Source organism: Choloepus didactylus, chromosome 12 (genome assembly GCF_015220235.1).
Source record: "Choloepus didactylus isolate mChoDid1 chromosome 12, mChoDid1.pri, whole genome shotgun sequence".
Classification (NCBI taxonomy): Eukaryota; Metazoa; Chordata; class Mammalia; order Pilosa; family Megalonychidae; genus Choloepus; species Choloepus didactylus.
Window position 1 is genome coordinate 95467679 of NC_051318.1, and position 24259 is coordinate 95491937.

The following is a 24259-nucleotide window of genomic DNA, read 5'->3' on the forward strand; positions in this document are numbered from 1 at the left end:
AAAAGAAAAACAAGGAAAAAAAAATATGTAGTGCCCCCTTGAGGAGCCTGTGGAAAATGCAGGGGTATTCGCCTACCCCACCTCCATGGTTGCTAACATGACCACAGACATAGGGGACTGGTGGTTTGATGGGTTGAGCCCTCTACCATAAGTTTTACCCTTGGGAAGACGGTTGCTGCAAAGGAGAAGCTAGGCCTCCCTATGGTTGTGCCTAAGAGCCTCCTCCCAAATGCCTCTTTGTTGCTCAGATGTGGCCCTCTCTCTCTGGCTAAGCCAACTTGAAAGGTGAAATCACTGCCCTCCCCCCTACGTGGGATCAGACACCCAGGGGAGTGAATCTCCCTGGCAACGTGGAATATGACTCCCGGGGAGGAATGCAGACCTGGCATCGTGGGACGGAGAACATCTTCTTAACCAAAAGGGGGATGTGAAAGGAAATGAAATAAGCTTCAGTGGCAGAGAGATTCCAAAAGGAGCCGAGAGGTCACTCTGGTGGGCACTCTTACGCACACTTTAGACAACCCTTTTCAGGTTCCAAAGAATTGGGGTAGCTGGTGGTGGATACCTGAAACTATCAAACTACAACCCAGAACCCATGAATCTCGAAGACAGTTGTATAAAAATGTAGCTTATGAGGGGTGACGATGGGATTGGGAAAGCCATAAGGACCACACTCCACTTTGTCTAGTTATTGATGGATGAGTAGAAAAATAGGGGAAGGGAACAAACAGACAAAGGTACCCAGTGCTCTTTTTTACTTCAATTGCTCTTTTTCACTTTAAGTATTATTCTTGTTATTTTTGTGTGTGTGCTAAAGAAGGTGTCAGGGATTGATTTAGGTGATGAATGTACAACTATGTAATGGTACTATAAACAATCGAAAGTACGATTTGTTTTGTATGACTGCGTGGTATGTGAATATATCTCAATAAAATGAAGATTAAAAAAAATTTATGCAGGAACTGCTCCAAAAAAACAAAAAAAAAAAAAAAAAAAACACCTTATGGCTCACACTCCCTTTACCCAGTGTATGGACAGATGAGTAGAAAAATGGGGACAAAAAGTAAATGAATAATGAGGAGGAGGGGGGTACAGAATGTTTTTTTGAGTGTTCTTTTTGCTTCTATTTTTATTTTTATTTTTTGGAATAATGAAAATGGTCAAAAATTGATTATGGTGACGAATGCACAACTATATGAAGATACTGTGAACAATCGTTTTACACTTTGGATGACTGTATGATATGTGAACATATTTCAAATAAAAATTTTAAAAGTAAGCGAGGATACAAGTGATGGAGTAAATGTGGAGAGAGGGATGTACCTAATCATTGGTGGTGGGGAAGTAGAATGGTGCAGCCCATCTGGAGGGCAGTGGGGGGTGATTCCACAGGAAGCTAAGTATGGGGTTGCCATATGGTCCTGCAGCCACAATGCTGGGTATATACTTGGAGGAGCTGAGATTGGGGACACAAGTGTACATTTGCACACTCGTGTTTATGGTAGTAGTGTTTATGACTGACAACCTGAAACTGTTGAACTGCAACTCAGTAGCCTGGATTCTTGAAGACGACTGTGTAACTATATAGCTTACATGGTATGATGTGATTGTGAGATCCCTGTGGCTCACACTCCCTTTATCCAGTGTATAGACAGAATGAGTGGAAAAATGGGGACAATAATTAGATGAATAATAGGGGGAGATGGGATGTTTTGGGTGTTCTTTTTAATTTTTATTCTTTTTAATTTTTTTATTTTTTGGAGTAATAAAAATGTTCAAAAATTGTGATGATTAATGCACAACTGTATGATGTTACTATGAACAAGTGATTGTACACTTTGGATGACTGTATGGTATGTGAATATAGCTCAATAAAACTGAATAAAAAATCAATTGATCATAGATGTGATGGTCTATTTCTGAACTCTCAATTCAATTCCACTGATTAATATGTCTATCTTTATACCAGTACCAGGCTGTTTTGACCAGTGTGGCTTTACAATATGCTTTAATGACAGGAAGTGCAAATCCTCCAACTTCATCTTTTTCAAGATGTTCTTGGCTATTCGAGGCCCCTGACCCTTCCACATAATTTTTTTTTATTTTGAAATAAATTCAAAGTTATATGAACAGTTGCAAAAACAATACTAGCCCCAAACACAGAATTCCATCATACCCTGACCCGCCTCCCCCGATAGCTCAATCCACCAACTTTAACTTGCTGTCACATTGCTATTTCTTTCCCTCCCTATCATCTACCATCTATTGCTCTGTCGTCTGAACAGATGAGAGTTAGCTGCACACATCCTTGAGCATTCACTACAATTCACATATACGCTTCCCATGAACAAGAACATTCTTTCATGCAATCCCATTAAGCGCAGCTAAGACGTACAAGAGATTCAACAATGATAAAAAGCTTACATTCTATATTTCCTTTTCCTTATGTCTCAACTGTGTCCCTTTGAGCCACCTGTCCTCTATCCTCCTGTCCCATCCAAGTTGATCCTTAGCATTCAACTGTCATCTAGTTAGACTTTTTTTTTTTTTTCAGTTGTGGAAACATACACACAGCCTAAATCTTCCCATTCCACTCCATCCCTAGCCTTTCATTAGTGGGATTAATCACGTTTAGAATGTTGTAATGCTGTTTCTCACCATCCATTACTAGAAATTCCCCTTCACCTCAAACAGCAACCCTACACTCATTTCTTAACTCCCCATTGCCCCTTCCCCCATTTCTCTTAACCCAAACTCTACTTTTCATCTCTATGGTTACATTCTCTGATAATTTCTTTGTGTTTACTGTGGGGCTTAAAATTAACCTCTTAAATCCATATCAATCTTGTTTTTCTTTGATACCACCTTCACTTCAATAGGACACATAAACTATGTTCCTATACTCCTTCATTCCCCCACCTTTCTATAGTTGTCTAAAATTACATATTTTACCTTGAGTTCAAAACCACTGATTTGTCCTTAAAGTTTGTGTATTTTATATCATGTAGGAAGTAACTAGTGGAATTACAGTTCAAAAATTATTGGCTTCTATTTGTATTCCATTGTGGTTGGAGAATGTGCTTTGAGTATATTCAATGTTTTTTTTTTAATTTCTTGAGGCTTGTTTTATGTCCCAGCTTATGGTCCCTTCTCAAGAAAGATCTGTAATCACTAGAGAAAAGTAAGTGTCCTGGTGATGTGGGATGTAAGGTACTATATATGTCTGTTAAAATTCTCTGTATCTCTTTCTCCTTTCCCTGTCTCTCCACCAGCAGGGCTCCTCTCAGAATCTGAAGTAGGGCAGGTCTTTCATTGGCAAAGTCTCTCAGCATTTGTTTGTTTGTGAAAAATTTAAGCTCTCCCTCAAATCTGAAGGAGTTTTGCTGGATAAAGTATTCTTGGTTGGAAATTTTTCTCTCTCTGAATTTTAAATATGTCATGCCACTGCCTTCTCGCCTCCATGGTGGCTGCTGAGTAGTCACTACTTAATCTTTTTTTTTTTTTAATCTTCATTTTATTGAGATATATTCACATACCACGCAGTCATACAAAACAAATCGTACTTTCGATTGTTTACAGTACCATTACATAGTGGTACATTCATCACCCAAATCAATCCCTGACACCTTCATTAGCACACACACAAAAATAACAAGAATAATAATTAGAGTGAAAAAGAGCAACTGAAGTAAAAAAGAACACTGGGTACCTTTGTCTGTTTGTTTCCTTCCCCTATTTTTCTACTCATCCATCCATAAACTAGACAAAGTGGAGTGTGGTCCTTATGGCTTTCCCAATCCCAATCTTATGTTGTTTCCTTTGTATGTGGTGAATTGCTTTTCTCCTGCTGCTTTCAGAACTTGCTCCTTCTCTTCAGTATTTGACAGTCTGATCAGAATATGTCTTGGAGTGGGTTTATTTGGATTTATTCTATTTGGAGTTCGCGGGGCATTTATGCTTTGTGTATTTATATTGTGTAGAAGGTTGGGGAAGTTTTCCCCAAGAATTTCTTTGAATACTCTTTCTAGACCTTTACCCTTCTCTTTCCCTTCTGGGACACCAATGAGTCTTAAGTTTGGACGTTTTATTTTATCTATCATATCCCTGAGATCCATTTCAATTTTTTTTATTTTTTTCTCCATTCTTTCTTTTGTTCTTTCATTTTCTGTTCTGTGGGCTTCTAGGACACTGAGATGTTGTTCAGCTTCCTCTAGTCTTGTATTGTGAATATCCAGAGTCTTTTTAATTTGGCCAACAGTTTCTTTTATTTCCATAAGATCTTCCATTTTTTTATTTACTCTTGCAATGTCTTCTTTATGCTATTCTAGGGTCTTCTTTATGTCACTTATACCCTGGGCCATGGTCTTCTTCATGTCCTTTAAATCCTTTGCCATGTTTTCGTTCCTCAATTGTAGTTCTTTGATTAATTTTGTGAGGTATACTGTATCTTCTGGTATTTTGGTTTGTGTGTTTGGAGTTGGATTCTCCATATCTTCTGGTTTTATCATATGCATTAAGATTTTCTGTTGTTTTTGGCCTCTTGGCATTTGTTTTGCTTGATAGGGATCTTTCAAGTTGTAAAGAAAAAGGGATATCGATCTAATTTTTCAGGAACATAGTTTGGTGACATACACTTTCTCTAACTAACCAGCAGATGGCGTCTGTGAGTCACCTATATCCCTCGAGTCAGTTCTCAACCTTTTTTCCGCTTTGTGTGGGGAAATGATTCTTGTGGGTTCAGTTGGAGAACTCAGTTTGGGTGTGTTGCTCGAGCTGTCCGCCCTGAATGTGGGGCGTGTGTATGGGTAGCCAGGGAGGAAGGGCAGTTCTAATGTTCAAATCCCCCAGGATTCCGGAGATTCAAGGCCGCCACATGAGTCTAAGCCTTCATTTCAGTTCAGCCCAAGCCCCAGCCCATCTCCACGAGCTCAGCTGAGGGAATGTTGTGTTACGTCACCAGTGTGCGCCATCCCACAAGGCAAGCTCCGGGCCACGCGGCAGTGCACTCCCAGCCCGAAGCAAAAATGGCCGAGTGGGGCGTCTCAGCCCCCTCCTCCTTGCACAGTTCCTCCTTCCCAGCTCCGGGACAACTGGCGGGGCTTTGGGCTGTGGGCACGGCCCCGGGCAGGAGTTTATCCAGCCCTCCGGGGGGCCATCTGTGAGCCGCGGGGTTTCTTTCTGCTTCCGGCTCTCCCCTCAGTTCCCCCGAACCCAAGGGTATCTGCTGCGGGCTATCTTCCCGGCCAGACAGCAAGAGGTCAGCCCAGCCCCCTCTTGCTGTGTTTTACTGCGTGGTTCCCACAATTGCTACTGGAGCCGCTCCCTTTTTTTTTTTTTTTAAACAGCCAGCTGGTCTCCATATGCTGAACCCTGGCTTCCCCAGCCCGCCGCACGGCTGTGGGTCTTCCAGCCAGCTTACTCGCTTGTTTCAGAATGCCGACTCCCGGTTTCACCAAGTATATGGCCCCTCTGGAGCTAGGAGCCCTCATCCAGTTGGCGCATCGCTGTAACTGGTATTCTAGGTCACTTTCTGTTTTTTAGCTAGTGTTTTTCACAGAGACTTTTTTTCGCCCTGTCTCAGCTAGCCACCATCTTGGTTTCTTTCATATAAATTTGATAATTAGCTTTTCCATTTCTGCAAAGTAGGCTATTGGTATTTTGATTGGTATTGCACTGAATCTATAGACTATATGGGGTAGAATTGACATCTCAACATTTAGCCTTCCAATCCAAGAATACAAAATGCCTTTCCATTTATTTAGGTCTTCTCTGATTTCTTTTAGCAATGTTTTGTGGTTTTCTGAATATAGGCCTTTATATCCTTGGTTAACTTTACTCCTAGATATTTGATTCTTTTGGTTGCTACCATAAATGGAATTTGCTTCTTGGTTTCCTCCTCAGATAGTTCCTTACTACTGAAGAGAAACATCACTGGTTTTGCGTGTTGGACCCTGTAACCTGCCACTTTGCTGAATTCATGTATTAGCTCTAGTAGCTTTGTCATAGATTTTTCGGGGCTTTCTAAATATAGGATCATGTCATCTGCAAAGAGTCACAGTTTTGCTTCTTCCTTTCTGGTCTGCATGCCTTTTATTTCTTTTTCTTGCCTAAATGCCAAACTTCTAGCACAATGTTGAATAACAGTGGTGACTATAGGCATCTTATCTTGTTCCTGATCTTGAGGAAAAGCTTTCAGTCTCTCACTATTGAGTATGATGTTAACTGAAGGTTTTCAAATAGGCCTTTTAACATTTTGAGGAAGTTTTCTTTGATTCTTACCTTTCAAAGTGTTTTTATCAAGAAAGGATGCTGGATTTTGTCAAATGCCCTTTGTGTGTCAATCAAGATGATCATGTGGTTTTTCCTTTTGATTTGTTAATGCGGTGTATTACATTAATTGATCTTCTTACACTGAACCACTCTTGCTTACCTGGAATAAAACCCACTTAGTCATGGCATATCATTCTTTTCATGTGCCGTTGAATGCAATTTGCAAGTATTTTGTTGAGGATATTTGCATCAATAGTCATTAGAGTGGTTGGTCTGTAATTTTTTTTTCTTGTATCTTTATCGGCTTTGTTATTAGGGTAATGTTGGCTTCACTGAATGAGTAAGGTATTGTTCCCTCTCTTCAATTTTTTGGAAGAGTTTGAGCAGGATTGGTATTAATGCTTCTTGGAATGTTTGGTAAAATTTGCCTATGAAGCCATCTGGTCCTGGGCTTTTCTTTTCTCAGAGGTTTTTGATGACTGATTCAATTTCTTGTGATTGGTTTGCTAAGGTCTTCTATTTCTTCTCGAGTCAGTGTAGGTTGTTCATGTGTTTCTAGGAAATTGTCCGTTTCATTTAAGTATTAGTTTGCTCGTGTACAACTGTTCACAGTAACCTCTAATGATCTTTTATATTTCTTTGGGGTTCATGGTAATGACCACCCTCTCATTTCTGATTTCATTTACATCTTCTCTCTTTTTGTCTTTTGTCAGTCTAGCTAACGGTTTGTTGATTTTATTGACCTAACCGATTTTTGAGAAAGGTGGCAAAGACCATTCAATTGGGAAAGAACAATCTCTTTTACAAATGGGGCTGGGAAAACTGGATCTCCATATGCAAGAAAAGAAGGAGTATTCCTACCTCATAACATATAGAAAACCACCTCAAAATGGATCAAAGACCTTCATATAAATGCTAGAACTATCAAACTCCTAGAAGAAAATGTAGGAAAGCATCTTCAGGATCTTGCATTACGCAATGGTTTCTTAGACTTTATATCCACGGCACAAGCAACAAAAGATAAAACAGATAAACGTGACCCCACCAAAATTAAAAACTTTTGCTCCTCAAGAGACTTAAACATGGAAGTAAAACCACAACCTACACAATGGGAGAAAACATTTCAAAACTACATATCCAATAAAGATTTAATATCCAGAATATAAAAAGAAATCCTTTGACTTAACAACAAAACGACAAGCAATCCAATTTAAAAATCAGTAAAAGATTTGAACAGACACCTCTCCAAAGAAGGTATACAAATGTCCAGAAAGCATATGAAAAGATGCTCAACATCATTTGCCAGTAGGGAAAAGCAAATCAAAACTACAATGATATACCATTTTACTGATGATATTTAAAAAAAAATGGAAAATAACAAGTGTTGGAGAGGATGCAGACAAACAGCAACACTCATTCACAGCTGGTGGCAATGTAAAATGGTCCATCCACTGTGGAAGACAGTTTGGCAGACCTCAGAAAGCTAAGTAGAGAACTACTACAAAAAGACATAATTCTAAATGTGTATGCACTTAACAACAGAGCTGAAAAATACATGAAGCAAAAACTGATATAACTGAAAGGAAAAGTAGACAATTCCACAAAACACCGTTGGTGACCAACACCTCTCTCTCAACAACCGAAAGAACCACTAGACAGAAAATCAGCAAGGATTTAGAGAAACTGAACAACACAATCAACCAATGGGCAATGATTGATATTTACAGAGCACTCACCCAACAACAACAGAATACATATTCTTTCAAGTACCCATGGAATATCCACCAAGATAGACCACATTCTGGGTCACAAATCTCTACAAATTTAAAAGAACTGAAGTCTTACGAATTATGTCTCTGACCATATGGAATTAAATTAGGGATCAATAACAAAATAACAGGAAAATCTCCAAACACTTGATAATTAAACAGACTTCTAAATAATCCAGGGTTAAAGAGGAAATCTCGAAGAGAAACAACCACTGAACTGAATGAAAATTAAAATATAATATACATGTAAGAATATGTGGACCATGGCTAAATCAGTGGTGTAACGAAAATGTATTGCATTAAATGCTTGCCTTAGAAAAAAGAAAAGTTCTCAAATCAGTATCAATAGCCTATGCTTCCACCTTAAGAAACTAGAAAAGGAAACAAAATAAACCCAAAGTAAGCAGCAGAAAAAATAATTAAACACAAGAGTAGAACTCAATGATATTAAGAACAGAAAAATAAGAGGGTATCAATGAAACAGATGGTTCTTTGAATAGACAATAAAATAGATAAACCTCTGCAAGATTTTCAGTAAAAAAGAGAGAAAGCACAATTATCAAAGGATATCACTACTGAACCAACAGATATTAAAAGGATAATAAAGGAATACTATGAAAAACTCTACACACATAAATCCTACCACCTGGGTGCAATGGACCAATTCCTCTAAAAGCACAGGTGAATTGTAGCACTGGGACTACCAAAACTCCCCAGTATGAAAGAGAAATCAGAACAACCCTACAACTATAAAGACACTGATTACATAGTTTAAAAACATTACCATGAAGGAAATCTCCAAGAGCAAATGGTTTCACTGAAGAGTTCTCCCAAACATTTAAAGAAGGATTAGCACCAGTTCTATACAACCTATTCCAGAAAACAGAAGAGGAGGGAACATTTCCCACCTCATTTTATGAGGCCAGAATTACTCTGATATCAAAATCAGGCACAGACAATACAAAAAAAAGAAAATAGACACTAATATCTCTGAAAAACATAGGTAAAATTATCTTCAATAAAATATTAGCAAATAGAATTCAGCAACATATAACAAGAATTATATACTATGACTAAGTAGGGTTCATTCAAGGAAGCAAGGATGGCTCAATCTTCAAAATCAATGTAATCCACCACATTAACAGGTTAAAGAAGAAAAAAAATCACATGATCATATCAACTGATGTAGGAAAAGCATTTCACAAAATTCAACAGCCATTCATGATAAAAACTATCAGAAAAAGTAGGAATAGAGGGGAACTTCCTCAACTTGATAAAGAGCATCTACATAAAACCTACAGCCAATATACTTAATGGTGAAAAACTGAATGCTTTCATCCTAAGATCAGGAAAAAGACAAGGATGTCTGCTTTCATTACTCTTATTCAGCAAAGTACTGGAAGTCCTAGTCTCCTAGCCAATGTATAAAAGGCACATAGGTTGGAAAGGGAGAAAAAAACTGTCCCTATTTATAGACAACATGATTGTCTATGTAGAAAATTCCAGTGACTCTAGGAAAACCTTCTAGAATTTATGAGTACAGCAAGGTTACAGAATACAACATAAACATACAAAAATCAATGATATTTCTACATCTGTAGTAGACTGAATTATGTCCTTCAATTTAGACATAATTGTAATCTTAATCCAAATTCCTGTGGGTATGAACCTACTATAAATAGTACCTCTTGAAGATTTTTAGTTACAGTGTGGCCCAACTGACTAAGGGTGGGTCTTGATCTAGACTACTGGAGGCCTTAAAGAGGACCATGAAGTCACAGGAGTAGAAAAAGGAGAGGACATCTTCAAGTGCTGGGAAGCAAAGATAAAGCCAAGGGACCCCAAGGATTGCTGGCAAGCCAGCACCAGAATGCTAACAACCTGGGAGGAAGCAAGCCTTCTAGCCTCTGAAACTGTAAGACAGTAAGTTTCTGTTATTTAAGCCAACCCACTGAGTAGTATTAATGATAGCAGCTTAGGCAAACTAAGATAATATAGTAGCAATAAGTAAAAGGAAACAAATTAAAAACTCAATACCATTTATAATTGCTAAAACAAAAACAAAAACAAAAAAACTCCTTAGGATAGCTGTAACAAAACAGGTACAGGACTTATATGTTGAAAACTTCAAAACACTGCTGAAAGATATCAAAGAGATCTAAATATATGGAGACATGCAATTATATTCATGGACTGGATGGCTAAATATAGTAGATACTAATTCTCCCCAAATTCATCTATAGGCTTATCACAAGCCCTATCAAAATCCCAGCAAGATTTTTTGTCTATATATGCTTACTCTAAAATGTATATGGAAAGGCTAAGGTACTAAAATAGCTCAAATGATTTTGAAAAATTAAAAGAATGCAAGAAATCACTCAACTCAACTTCATAAATTGCAGTAATCAAGAACTGTGGTATCAGTGAAGGCTGAAACAGGCAAAACAATACAGAATCCAGACATAGTTCCACACAAGTACAGCTGACTGACTTTAGTCAAAGGTGGAAAAGCAATCGAAGGAAAGGTAGTCTTTTCAACAATGGTGCTAGAGCAATTAGACATCTATAGGTTCATCAAGAAATGGACCTCAATGTAAACCTCATGGCTTTTAAAAAACTAACTCAAAATGGATCACCAACAACTATAAAAACTTAATAGTTAGAACACAAACCCCAATTAAAAACGGTCTAAGAGTCTGACAAACACTTCACTAAAGAAGATGTAGAACAGCAAACAAGTACATCAAAAATTGTTCAACTGTATTAGTCTTTAGGAAAATGCAAATTAAAACCACAAAGAGATACCATTACACAACTACTAGAACATTCAAAATTTTAACTGACCATATCAAATACTGGTGAGGATGTGGAGCAATTGGAACTCTCATACACTGTTGGTAGCAAGTAAAATGGTACTTCGAAAGTTCACCATATCCCTGACTCAGTCATTTGACTCTAGATATTCACCCAAGAAATATTTGTGTATACAACATGTACTCAAATAATCATAGCAGCTTTCTCTGTAATAGCTAAATACTGGAAATAACCCAGATGTCCATAAACAGGTATAGGGATAAACAAATTATGGTATATCAATACAACAGAATTTATTACTCAGAAATGAAATGAACTATACATACATGCAGAAGCATGATGAATCTCAATATAATTATGTAAAGTGAAATAAGCTACATTAAATAAAAAGAACACATATTCTAACCCTATTTATATAAAACTGTAATAAATGTAAACTAGGTAAGGAGGAATTACAAAGGGCACAAGGAAACCATCTGGTATATTAGATAGGTTCATTTTCTAGATTGTTTCATAGTATACCTTTGCCAAACTCATCAAACTCTATGTGTAGTTTATTGTATGTCAATAATACTTCAGTAAAGTTTAAAAAAAAAAATAAACTTCTTGAATCCAGTTTCTACTCAATCAGCTCCAGATTTTCTCCCCTTTACAGAAAAGTACATGCCTCCTATTCCTTTCCTCTTATTGCCTTAAAAAAATACCTTATTTTGAAATAATATCAAACTTACAGGGCAGTTGGAAACATGATACAAAACCCATATGGAAAATAACAATAAACCTCCCTACCCAAATACCCAGATCCACCAACTTTTAACATTTTGCCACATTTGCCATCTCATGGCCTTTTGAACCCATTCCAATCATGCTATCATATGGCTAAGTACAATAGTTAGTTCTCAATCCTTATCTTACCTGATTTATCAGCATCATTTGAAGCAGATTATTCCTTCCTTTCAACATTTTCTTCATTTGGCTCTCTAGACAGTCTACTTACCTTGCTCTTCTCCCTTGCTGGCTTCTCCTTCTCAGTCTACTTTGCTGGTCTCTCATCATCACCCCTCATCTAACTCTGGAGGGCTCAGTCCTTTTAAATCTTACATTAATTATATTCACTCCTTTGGTTTAAAGACCATCTATACACTAATCACTCCCTAAGTTCATGTATCTAGCCTGGACCTCACCCCTGAAGTTGCCTAAATCCCTCACATCCTTCAAATTTTTGTTTATATCTCACCTTCTCAGTGAGGTCTACCCTGACTATGCTCTTTAATACAGCAACCTACTTCTTCCTCTCCCCCACCCCCCAACAACTATCTTGCACTCCTCATCCTCCTTAACCGTGCTGTTTTACTTTTTTTTTACCCATGACACTTGCCACCTTATGCAGCACTACATGGTTCTCTTCTTTATTATGTTTGATGCTTTTTTCTGTCTCCTTCATCAAGAATGTAAGCTCCAAGAGGGCAGGGATCTTGAGATTTATGAAATTAAATAATTGAAGAAACAAAAAAGACATCAAGGCCTATTTACTTAAAATCAGTAACAAAAAACTGCAAGCAGAGTGGGGTTTTGAAATCAGAATGTCTGGGTTTAAATTCCAGCTTCAACATGTATTAGCTGTGTGACCTTGGGTGAGTTACTTAACCTTTAGCTCCTCATCTGTGAAGAAGAGACTCTCTCTTAAAATGGTTATAACTTATTAAAAGAGATAATCTATATAAAGCTAAAAAAAAAAAAAAGTCAAAAGTCAGTCCTTAAAATTCTTTTGTCCTGCTTTGACTTCTATAGACACTAACTTTTCCTTTTTTCTCCACCAAATTCTTCTCAATCGTTTTCCTACTCTTCCTCTATTAGATATAATGTTCTGTTCTTTGGCAATTTCTTGTATATCCATGGCTTCAAACTATCACTTCTATGCATATGACTTCCAAACAACTCTTAGCATTAACTTTACTCAATTTACCAGTATTTGATATTCAGCTTCCTATTAAACATTTCATTGCTATCCTGCAGGGACTACTAAACAACATCTATCATCCTTTACCCAGCCCTGCTTGTCTTTCTGCAAATCCTGTGATAAACTGTATAAATGAGGTTATATTGTGGTAGCAACCTTATTTCTCACTCAAATTACAATTCCAGTGGAGGGCAATGGGAGAAGGGCAGAAGATGGGTAGTTCTGCTTTACAAAGTCATTCAAGGACCCAAGCTGACCCTGGCATTTAAGTTCTAGAAATCGTTAACAGTGAAATGTCTCTTTCATGTATCCTCTCCTTTCACTTTCAGTGCCAGATTCAGGACCTCGTAACTTGTAGTCAAGATAGCAAATATATTTCATCTCACTTGCCTACCCTGGTTGATTAGTAGTGGCTTCCTGAAGTACTACGTTGAGAAGGACTGTGACACTGACCCCAGTTCTGTGGGGGTGGCATAATGTGCTTAATGATCAGTACCTGTCATGGGACTGGCAGGCACATATAACAGGTTTCTGCCAACATATCCGCTTCTCTGGCTCCAAACTTATCCCTTTCTAGACCTTTACACCGTCGGCACATCTTCACAAAGCATCAATTTGATCCAGTTTATTATTTTCTACTTAAAAATCCTTTGACTGGAAATAAGATTCAAACTCCCTAATATTCAAGGCCCTCCAGATTTTGCCCCAATCTACCTTTCTAATATAACTCACTTACCTTTAAACCCATCGCCCCCATACAGTGCACTTACTCTTATCACACCAAACTAATTTCCCACAGAAAGCATAAAGAGAAGAAAAATACTTTAATGTCACCAGGAATTATTAGCAGCAACATCATGAGGCTATGTATATATATCAAAATGAAAGTTGGTGTCATAAAATATCCAGTATTTAAAGTGTGCGTGTGGGGAATGTATCCAAATTGAGATAGTAAACTTATCTCACCTTCCCATTTTTCCTACCGATTAATTTCAAAACTATCTGGATATTGCTGGAACTACCCATTCCCTTACCCCACACAATTCAAACCCGAAAGAAATTTGATACCTGGGCTATAACCCATAACTAGGGTCTGTTAAGTCTAAGACGTAGTCGGAAAGAATATTATAAAAATATAAGGGTAGGTGCGAGGGAAGAAAATACACAATGTCTACTTCACTTTAACTCCCAAATACTCAATAAAAATGATATTAGAATATCATATTTTGGGTTGATGTAATAGGCAGAAAAACAGCTCCCAAAAAGAAAAGCTTTCAGTTTAGAAAATTACTTTCTAACACACAACTCTTTGGAAAGAAAAATTAATGGAACTTAAAACTTCTATTTTTATTGTAACATTAAACTGTATCACCGAGCTTCATGGTCAGACAGTTAATTCATTAATACTTGGTAGCCTATTTACATCTACTCTCCCTCAACTCCTCTTACAATATTAATATAAATTACTAAATCAGTCTTATGTGACAGGTTCAATTTCAGCAAACAAAAGAATCAGTCAAGTCTATTATTTAAAAATAACTAGAACAGGAAAACACTGGAACTTCTAAGATGCAGGCACCACTGGGGAAAATTTGGAGAGAGCTGAGGAGAGCAATGAACACCAGGAAAAGGGAAATCCCCAAGTGTAAAGTTCATTAGAGAAGACAGAAATATTAAAATAGATCAAAAGTATCCATTGGGTCCCTTAAAGTTTAATCTACTAACAAATTATAAAGCCCCCAAAGCATATTTGCTTTCATTTTTTAAAAGCAGAACATATTTTAGACCTACCATACTATATAGATCTTTCTGAAAGAAAAAGTATTTGAACTTTGTTTCAAAATAGCAATTAACATACTTATTTAGAGACGTTATTTTCTGCCATGAAAGATACATAATTTAAATAATTCAACATAATTATAGTAATTCTAATAAAGTTTTTAAAGACAAGCATAAAAATTTCCATCAATTACCAAATAAGTTAAAATTTCCAAACTAAAATTAAAAGGTATCCTGGACTTCCTGGAAGTTGTACTCACTGGTTTTACCATTTTCTTCCATTTTTACAATATCCTTGTTAAATCTGAATCCGAATTCCATCAGCATATTTACTCACTATTCATCTGCTCAGGCTCATAGGCCCTAGAAATGCCTCCTAGCAAAGATGGAATCTTAGAAAAGGCTTTCTGAAAGCTGTCTCTGCCATGTGCTACCTGTGAGTGCTCTACATCTGCTATCTTGTGGTTTATGACACTATGCTTCGTCTTTACTGCATTATTTATGTATTCCTTGATTTCTGACTTGTATCTTTTCCTATTCTCTTCTCTATTTCCCATTTTTTTTAAATGTAGACAGTTATACCACTTTCATAAATTAAGAAAATACTGATTTAAAAATTAACAGTCAGACTTCCAGTAGACAAAGACAGCAGTGTAAGATGCTCCAGGGTGCTGTTCCCCCACAGAATCTGAAGAACTAGCAAAAACTGGCAGAACCATCTTCCTCAAAATTGGGGAAACCAGTTAAAGGGTCACAGTAACTGCGTGGGTGCCAAATCAAGAAAATGCAGGTTTAAAAGAGGTAGGAGGAGCTTGTGGCACCCTTTGTGGCCCCGGCCCTGTTCCAGAGGGAAGAGAGAAACCCCTAGGCACATAATGAAGTATCTGTACGTCAGTGGAAATCTATCCAGTGGCAGCCTGAAAGACTAAACCAGGAAACTCATGTCTGCGCAACCCTGCCAGATCTTGGCTAGCAAGCAGAAGCAGCTTGCTGACACATAAACCAGTGTTAGAAAAAATTAAATCAAAGAGGCCTGGGGCAAAAGATTAAATGCTTCAAGACATACAACACAGTACCCAAGAGTGGAGGGAAGTCTATTTCACAGGGAGTAGGGGGGATATTCAGATTCATGTAAATGAGGGAATTCCTAAGGCCAAGAATGAGCACAAGCTCAAGACAAGACATAAGCTCAGAAAAGACAAAGAAAACCTTGTACTTCAATTTTGCCTTGGGCAGAACTGACTGATAGAGGGGGCTAAACTCTGAAGATCAACAGCAAACAAAGAGCCAATTTGCAAAGACTGTGAAAGAGCCAATTTGCAAAGACTGTGAAACGTATTTTTCGCATTACTTGAGTTTGTTTTGGTTAGTTCCTGGCATTCAAGGAAACTGTTGTCATATCACTACCGGGGTTCAAACTTAAGGAACAGACAGCTCAGGGACTAAATCCCGGAACTAACACTTTAAAACATTAAAATTTTCCTCTTTTCCGGCTGGAACCATGGAAGGTGTTGAAGAGAAGAAGGTTCCAGCTGTGCCGCAAACCCTTAAGAAAAAGCAAAGGAATTTTGCCGAACTGATGATCAAGCACTTGAGAGAGAAGTTTGCCCAAAAGATGCTTCAAAAGGCAAGGCTTATCTATGAAAAAGCCAAGCACAATCACAAGGAATATAGGCAAATGTACAGAACTGAGATTCGAATGGCTAGAATGGCAAGAAAAGCTGGCAACTTCTATGTACCTGCAGAACCCAAACGCATTTGTCATCAGGATCAGAGGTATCAATGGCGTGAGCCCAAAGGTTGAAAAGTGTTGCAACTTCCTTGCCTTCGCCAAATCTTCAATGGCACCTTTGTTAAGCTCAACAAGGCCTCGATTAACATGCTGAGGATTGTGGAACCATATGTTGCATGGGGGTACCCAAACCTGAAGTCAGTGAATGAACTGATCTATAAGCATGCTTATAGCAAAATCAATAAGAAGCGGATTGCCTTGACAGATAACTCTGTGATTGCATGATGTCTTGGTAAATATGGCATCATCTGCATGGGGGACCTGATTCATGAGATCTACATCGTTGGGAAATGCTTCAAAGAAGCAAACAACTTTCTGTGGCCCTTCAAATTATCTTCTCCCAGAGGGGGGATGAAGAAAAAGACCACCCATTTTGTATAAGAGGGAAATACTGGCAACAGGGAAGACCTGATCAGTAGGCTTATTAGAAGGATGAAATAAGGTGTCTACTATGATTACTTTTATAATCTGATCAGTTAATAAACAGTGATTGCTTTCAAATTAAAATGTATTCTATTGGTGACCTCTTGTTAGCCTGCCTCTGCCTGCCTTTAACTGTAATGACAAGTTCTTGTGATAAAATTAACCTAAGTCAGTAGCCTACTGTATGCAAAACTAGTGTTTACTTTGTATCTCACAGGAAACATCTTGGCTTAATAGAAAAAGACCTTAATTTTGACCTTTGAATTATGCCAACAGAATAAGCCAAAATGGGTCTATTTTATTTCAAGAAAAACTATTTCAGAGGCATTTGTGCATGATTCGTAGGTAATAAATGTTCTGTTTACAAAAAAAAAAATTAAAATGTACAACGTGTAGAAAACATTACAAGACAAACAAACGAAATGATAACCCATCCAAAAGAACAAGATAAAATTCATGAAAGATAAATAAAGACGACCAGATTTCGGGCATACCGAACAAAGCTTTTCAAAAACTGATATTCAATATGCTCAAGGAGATAAAGGAGAACACAGAGAAAGAACTAGACGATATCAGGAAAACAATGAATAAACAATATGGAATCTCAATAAACAGAAAGGAATTTTAAAAACGAACCAAACAGAAATACAGGATTGAAGACCATAATAATGAAATTAAAAAATCCCCTAGAGGATCTGAACAGCAGGTTGGAGCTGGCAGAAAAGCAAGACAACTGAAATGATTGGTCTGAAGAACAGATAAAAAAGAATGAAAAAAGTGAACGGAGCTTAAGAGATCTGTGGGACACCAACAAGCATACCAATATACTGATCACGGAAGACCTAGAAGGAGAAGAAAGAAAGGAAAAGAAGGAGTACTCAAAGAAATAATAGCAGAAAACAATCCAAATTTAATAAAAAACATGAACATACACAATCAAGAAACCCCAAACAGGATAAACTCAAAGAGAACCACACAGATATTTAACAGTCAAACTGTTGAATGCCAAGGACAAGGAGCGTTCTGAAAGCTGCAAGAGAAAAAAGAGAAAAGCAATGGAGCCCCAATAAGATTAAGTGCTAATTTCTCATAAAAAAATCATGGAAGCAAGAAGGCAATGGGACAAAATGTTTAAATTACTGAAAGAAAACAAATGCCAACCAAGAATTTTATATCCAATGACTCCCTCTCGTTTTGAAAATGAGGAAGAGATTAAGACATTCTCAAATAAACCAAAGCTGAGGGAGTTTGTCACAAGTAGACCTGCCCGACAAACAATACTAAAGGGAGCTCTTCAGTCTAAAAGGAAAGGACACTAGACAGTGAATCAAAGTGGCATAAAGAAATAATGACTTCTGGTAAAGGCAATTATAAGGGTAATTATAAATGCCAACATTTTCATTCTTATTTTTTACAAGTTCCAAAATATAAATGCTTAAAAATAATGATAAATTGATGGTTTTAGATGCATAATATATAAATATATTATTTATAACAGGTACAACAAAAAGTTGGGGGCATGGAAGGGTCTTTGAGTATGCTATTGAAATTAAGTTGGTATCAAAACATGACTGTTATAGATTTAGGAGGTTAAACTTAAGCCACATGGTAACTACAAAGAAATACCTGGAAATTACATACAGAAGGAAATGTGAAGGGACTCAAAATAGCACACTACAAAAAAATCAAATAAATATGAAAGCAGGCATAAACGGAAGAACTGAGGAACAAAAAAGTATAAGACTTACAAAGACTAAACAGCAAAATGGCAGAAGAAACAAAGTCCTGCATTATCAGCAGTTATTTTAAACGTAAATGGATTGAACGCTCCAGTCAAAACACAAAGACTGGCAGATGGACAAAAAAGCATGGCTGAACTATATGTTGTTTACAACAGACTCACTTTAAATTCAAAGACACAAGTAGGTTGGAAATGAATGGATAGAAACAAATATATACCATGCAAGCAGTAATCAAATGAGATATGAGGTAGCTAAACTAATATCAGATAAAACAGATATTAAGCCAAAAACTCTAATGACGAACAAAGGTCACTATATACTGATCAAGGGGTCAGTCCAACAGAAGATTAAACAGTTATAAATATATACGCAACTAATGGCAGAGCTCCAAAATACGAGAAGCAAATATTGACAGATTTAAAGTGAGAAACAGACGGTTCTACATTAATAGTAGGAGACTTCAATACACCACTTGCAATAATGGATAGAACATCTAGACAGAAGGTCAATAAGAAAACAGAAGACTTGAGTTATACTATAAACCAGCTAGATCTAACAGACATTTAACCAACAGCAGCAGGAAATACTTTCTTCTCTAGTGCACATAGGTCATTTTCCAGGATAGGCCATATGGTAGGTCAGAAAACAAGTCTCAATAAATTAAAAAATATTGATGCATACAATGTATCTTCTCTGACCACAATGGAATGAAGCTAGAAATCAATAACGGGTAGAAGTGGAAAATTCACAAATATGTGGAAATTAAACAAGATACTCTTGAACAACCAATGAGTCAAAGAAGAAATCACAAGGGAAATTAAGAAGTATTTTGAAGCGAATGAAAATGAAAACAAAACATGCCAAAACTCATGGGATGCAACAAAGGTAGGTAGTGCTGAGAGAAATGTATAGCTCTAAATGTGTACATTAAAAAAGATCTCAGATCAGAGACCTAACCTCGTAAGCAAAAGATATAGAAAAAGAGGAGCAAAATAAACCGAAAGTGAGTGGAAGAAAGAAAATAAGAAAGATTAGAGCAGAGATAAATGAAATAGACAGTAAAAAACAAGAGAGAGAGGGAGGAGCTAAGATGGTGGCATAGAGAGGAGTGGAAGCCAGTTACTTCCCCGGAACAATTCATAAATGACAGAAAAATTAGTAAACAACATGGAATAACTGCAGGGAGGCAAACATAACTGTCTACTCATCATACACCAACCTGAACTGGGAGGAATGCCTGAGCTCGCCGCATAAATCTGTAAGTAAAAACTGCGAACCCGCGCTGAGAGCCGAGAACCCAGAGCCCCTCCCTCATGGAAGCCTCGCGGTGCTACAGAGCAGCACTCTCTGAACAAGTGAGTGTGTACCTCAGCACAGCTCCAACTGGGGTTTTAATGTTAACCGCTCAATACAGACAGCTAATCCCCAACAAGCAGACAGAGGCTTCTGGTGGCGACTGACCTTGGGAAAGTCAGGGGACATACCTGTCTCAGAACAGGGAGCCCAGAGGATCAGGTGCTATCTCTGGCCGACAGGTGAATCTGGGAGCTTTCTGTCCCTTTCTCTCTCTGTCAACCTGGGCAGCTCAGTGGAGAAAGCCTCCGCCATTTTCAGCTCACAGTGCTTTGCAGTAAAGAAAGCCTCAGCCATTTTAAAATCACAGCACTCTGACCCAGACAAGAGTGGAGATAGCAGAGTAAGAGAAACAAAGAATCTATTTATATGCAAATGACCCCTCTCTAGGAGGCATAGCTTACCAAGAGGAAACAGAAGGGGCTCAGCTCTACTACTGCCATCCATTCACAACCAGACCCGAGTCTGGGGGAAAACAGGAAGCCATACCTCCTTATACCAGTCTGGAGTGACAGGCTGACAGGCACCACCTGCTGGCAGAAAAGCACAGGGTGTGTCAATCCTCTAAGACACACTATCAGGGAAACTGGATACTGAATATTTCCTCCTTCTGTGACCTGAGCTTGTTTTTGTCTGGGAAAACCTGACTGAGTGGCCTAGGAGGTTAGGTGCTTAGAAAACAGAAAACTACAGCCTACACTAAGAAAAACTAAGTTATGGCCCAGTCAAAAGAAAAAACTTACACTTCAACTGAGATACAGGAATTTAAACAACTAATGCTAAATCAATTTAAAAAGTTTAGGGAAGATACGGCAAAAGAGACAGAGGCTGCAAAGAAAACACTGGGCATACATAAGGCAGAAATCAAAAGTTCAAAAAAACAACTGGCAGAATCTATGGCAATGAAAGGCACAACACAAAAGACACAATGGAAACATACAACAGCAGATCTCAAGAGGCAGAAGAAAACACTCAGGAACTGGAGAACAAAACACCTGAAAGCCTACATGTAAAGGAGCAGATGGAGAAAAGAATGGAAAAATATGAACAAAGTCTTTGGGAACTTAAGAACGAAATGAAATACAAGAATGTACAGGTCATTGGTGTCCCAGAAGGAGAAGAGAAGGGAAAAGGGCAGAAGCAATAATAGAGGAAGTAATCAATGAAAACTTCCCATTGCTTATGAAAGACATAAAACTATAGATCTAAGAAGTGCAGTGTACTCCAAACAGATAGATCTGAACAGGCCTACGCCAAGACACTTAATAATCAGATTATCAAACGGCAAAGACAAAGAGAGAATCCTGAAAGCAGCAAGAGAAAAGCGATCCATCACATACAAAGGAAGCTTAATAAGACTATGTGCTGATCTCTCAGCAGAAACCATGGAGGCAAGAAGGAAGTGGTGTGATATATTTAAGGTACTGAAAGAGAAAAACCGCCAACCAAGAATCCTATATCCAGTAAAACTGTCCTTCAAATATGAGGGAGAGCTCAAAATATTTTCCAACAAACAGACAATGAGAGACTCTGTGAACAAGACACCTGCCCTACAGGAAATACTAAAGAGAGCACTGCAGAGTGATAGTAGAAGACAGGAGTGCGTGGTTTGGAACACAATTTTGGGAGATGGTAGCACAGCAATGTAAGTACAATGAACAAAGCTAACTATGAATATGGTTGAGAGAGGAAGATTGGGAGCATGTAGGACACCAGAAGAAAGGAGGAAAGATAAAGACTGGGACTGTGTAACTCAGCGAAACCTCAAGTGTTCAACAATTGTGATAAAATGTACAAATATACTCTTTCACGAGGGAGAACAAGTGAATGTCAACCTTAAAAGGTGTTAAAAATGGGGAGGCACTGGGGGAGGGATGCAATCAATGTAAACTAGAGACTATAATTAACAGAATCATTGTATTATGCTCCCTTTAATGTAACAAAGGCGATATACCAAGGTAAATGCAGATAAGAGGGCGGATGGGGAGGGGTGTGAGACACTTGACATTGGTGGTAGTGTCTCTTTATTCTACTTTGATTTAAGGTTATTTTTCCTTTTGCTGCTTCCTAGCTGTCATGCTTTTTGTTTTTTTTTTTCCTCTTTCTTTTTTCTTTTTCTTTTGCCTCTCTACCTTCTTTGACTCTTCCTCCTGCTTTGTGGAAGAAATGTAGATGCCCTTATTTAGACAGTGGTGAGGGTGGTGAACACATAAATATGTGACTATACAGAGAACCATCGATTGTTTACTTAGGATGGAATGTATGGCATGTGAACAAAACCATCTTAAAAAAAAAAATGGGTTGATAACGAAACCTTCAGAGCAATATACTGAGTGAAATAAGCCAGACACATAAGGACAAATATTGCAGGGTCTCACTGATAGGAACTAATTATAACATGTAAACTCATAGACATGAAATATAAGTTACCAAGGTATAGAACAAGGCTAAAGAATGGGGAGCGGTTGCTTAGTATGAGCAGAATGTCCAACTAGGGTGAACTTAAAACGTTTGGAAATGAACAGAGGTGATGGTAGCACGTTGTAAGAATAACTAATACTGCTGAATGGTGTGTGAATGAGGTGGAAAGGGGAAGCTCAGAGATATATATGTCACCAGAAGGAAAGTTGGAGGTCACAAGATGGGAACGTATAAAACTGAATCCTATGGTGGGCAATGTCCGTGATTAACTGTACAAATATTAGAAATCTCTCCCATGAACCAGAACAAATGTACGACAACACAACTAGAAGTTAATTATAGAGGGACATATAAGGAAAAAATATATACCTATTGCAAACTATATACTACAGTCAGTAGTATTTCAACATTCTTTCAAACGGTAACAAATGTACTATACCAATACTACAAGTCAATGATGGAGGGGGGTTGGTTAGGGATATGAGAGGATTTGAGTTTCCTTTTCTTTCTTTTATTTTTTTTCTTTCTTCTTTGTCTTTATTTCTTGTCTGGAGCAATGAAAAGTTTCTAAAAATTGAACAAAAATTAGTTGTGGTGATGGATGCACAGCTATATGAGGGCACCAGAGGCAACTGATTGTACACTTTGGATCTTTGGATAATTGTATGGTATGTGAACAATCTCAATAAAAATCAAAATTAAAAAAAAAATAGAGAGGATAAACAAAAATAAAACTTGGTTCTTTGAAAAGATCAATAAAATCAACAAACCTTTAGCTGGACTGAAAAAAAAAGAGAGAGGATGCAAATAATTAAAATCAGAAATGAAAGGGGTGACCTTACTACCAACCCCACAGAAATAAAAAGGATTATAAGAGGATACTATGAACAATTGTAGGCAACAAATTAGATAACCTAGACAAAATGGAAAAATTCCCAAAACCACAGAAACTACCTACAGTGACTCAAGAAGTAGATGACCTCAACAGACCAATAACCAGTGAAGATATTGGATCAATAATCAAAAACCTCACAAGAAAGAAAATCCAGGACTAGAAGACTTCACTGGTGAATTTCACCAAACAATTCAAGAAGAATTAACACCAATTCTGTTCAAACTCCTACAAAAAACTGAAGAGGAGGGAACATTTCCTAACTCATTCTATGTGGTCAGCATCACCCTAATACCAAAGCCAGATAAAGATACCACAAGAAAACTACAGACCAATATCCCTAATGAATATAGATGCAACAACCCGCAACAAAATACTAGCAAACAGAATACAATAGCACATTAAAAGAATTAACATCATGATTAATGGGATTTATTTCCAGTATGCAAAGGTGGAGAACAGTTTGGCAGTTCCTCAGAAAGTTAATACAGATTACCATATGATCCAGCAAACCCACTTCTAGGAATATACCCCAAAGAACTGAAAGCAGGGACTCAACAGGTATTTTCATACTGATGTTCACAGCAGCATTTTTCACAACTGCCAAAAGGTAGAGGCAACCCAAATGTCCATCAACAGATGAATGGATAAACAAAATGTGGAATACAACTATGATGGAATATTATTCAACAGTAAAAAGGAATGGAGTTCTGGTACATGCTACAAATAAATGAATCTTGAAGACATCATGTCGAGTAAAATAAGTCAGACAAAAAGACAAATATTGTATGAACTCACCTACAGGAAATAATTAGGATAAGCAAATTCATAGAGTCAGAAACTAGAATACAAGTTTCCAGGGGCTGAGGCAGCGATCAGGAATGGGGTACTAATGCTTAAGTGGTACAGAGTTTCTGTTTGGAGTGATGGAAATGTTTGCTAACAGATGATGAGGACGGTAGTACAAAACTGTGAATGTAATTTGCATCACTGAATTATAAATTTGAATGTGGATAAAAGGGGAAATTTCAGGTTGCAGATACA

The 24259-nt window shown here is 37.6% G+C and overlaps 1 protein-coding gene and 1 pseudogene across 2 annotated transcripts in view; one reads left to right on the forward strand and one right to left on the reverse strand.

The window, feature by feature from the left end:
• Window positions 1–24259, reverse strand: part of FNDC3A (fibronectin type III domain containing 3A) — a 233679-nt gene that overhangs the window by 186817 nt on the left and 22603 nt on the right. The gene's annotated exons all lie outside the window — the stretch shown is intronic.
• Window positions 16094–16825, forward strand: LOC119506916 (annotated as a pseudogene).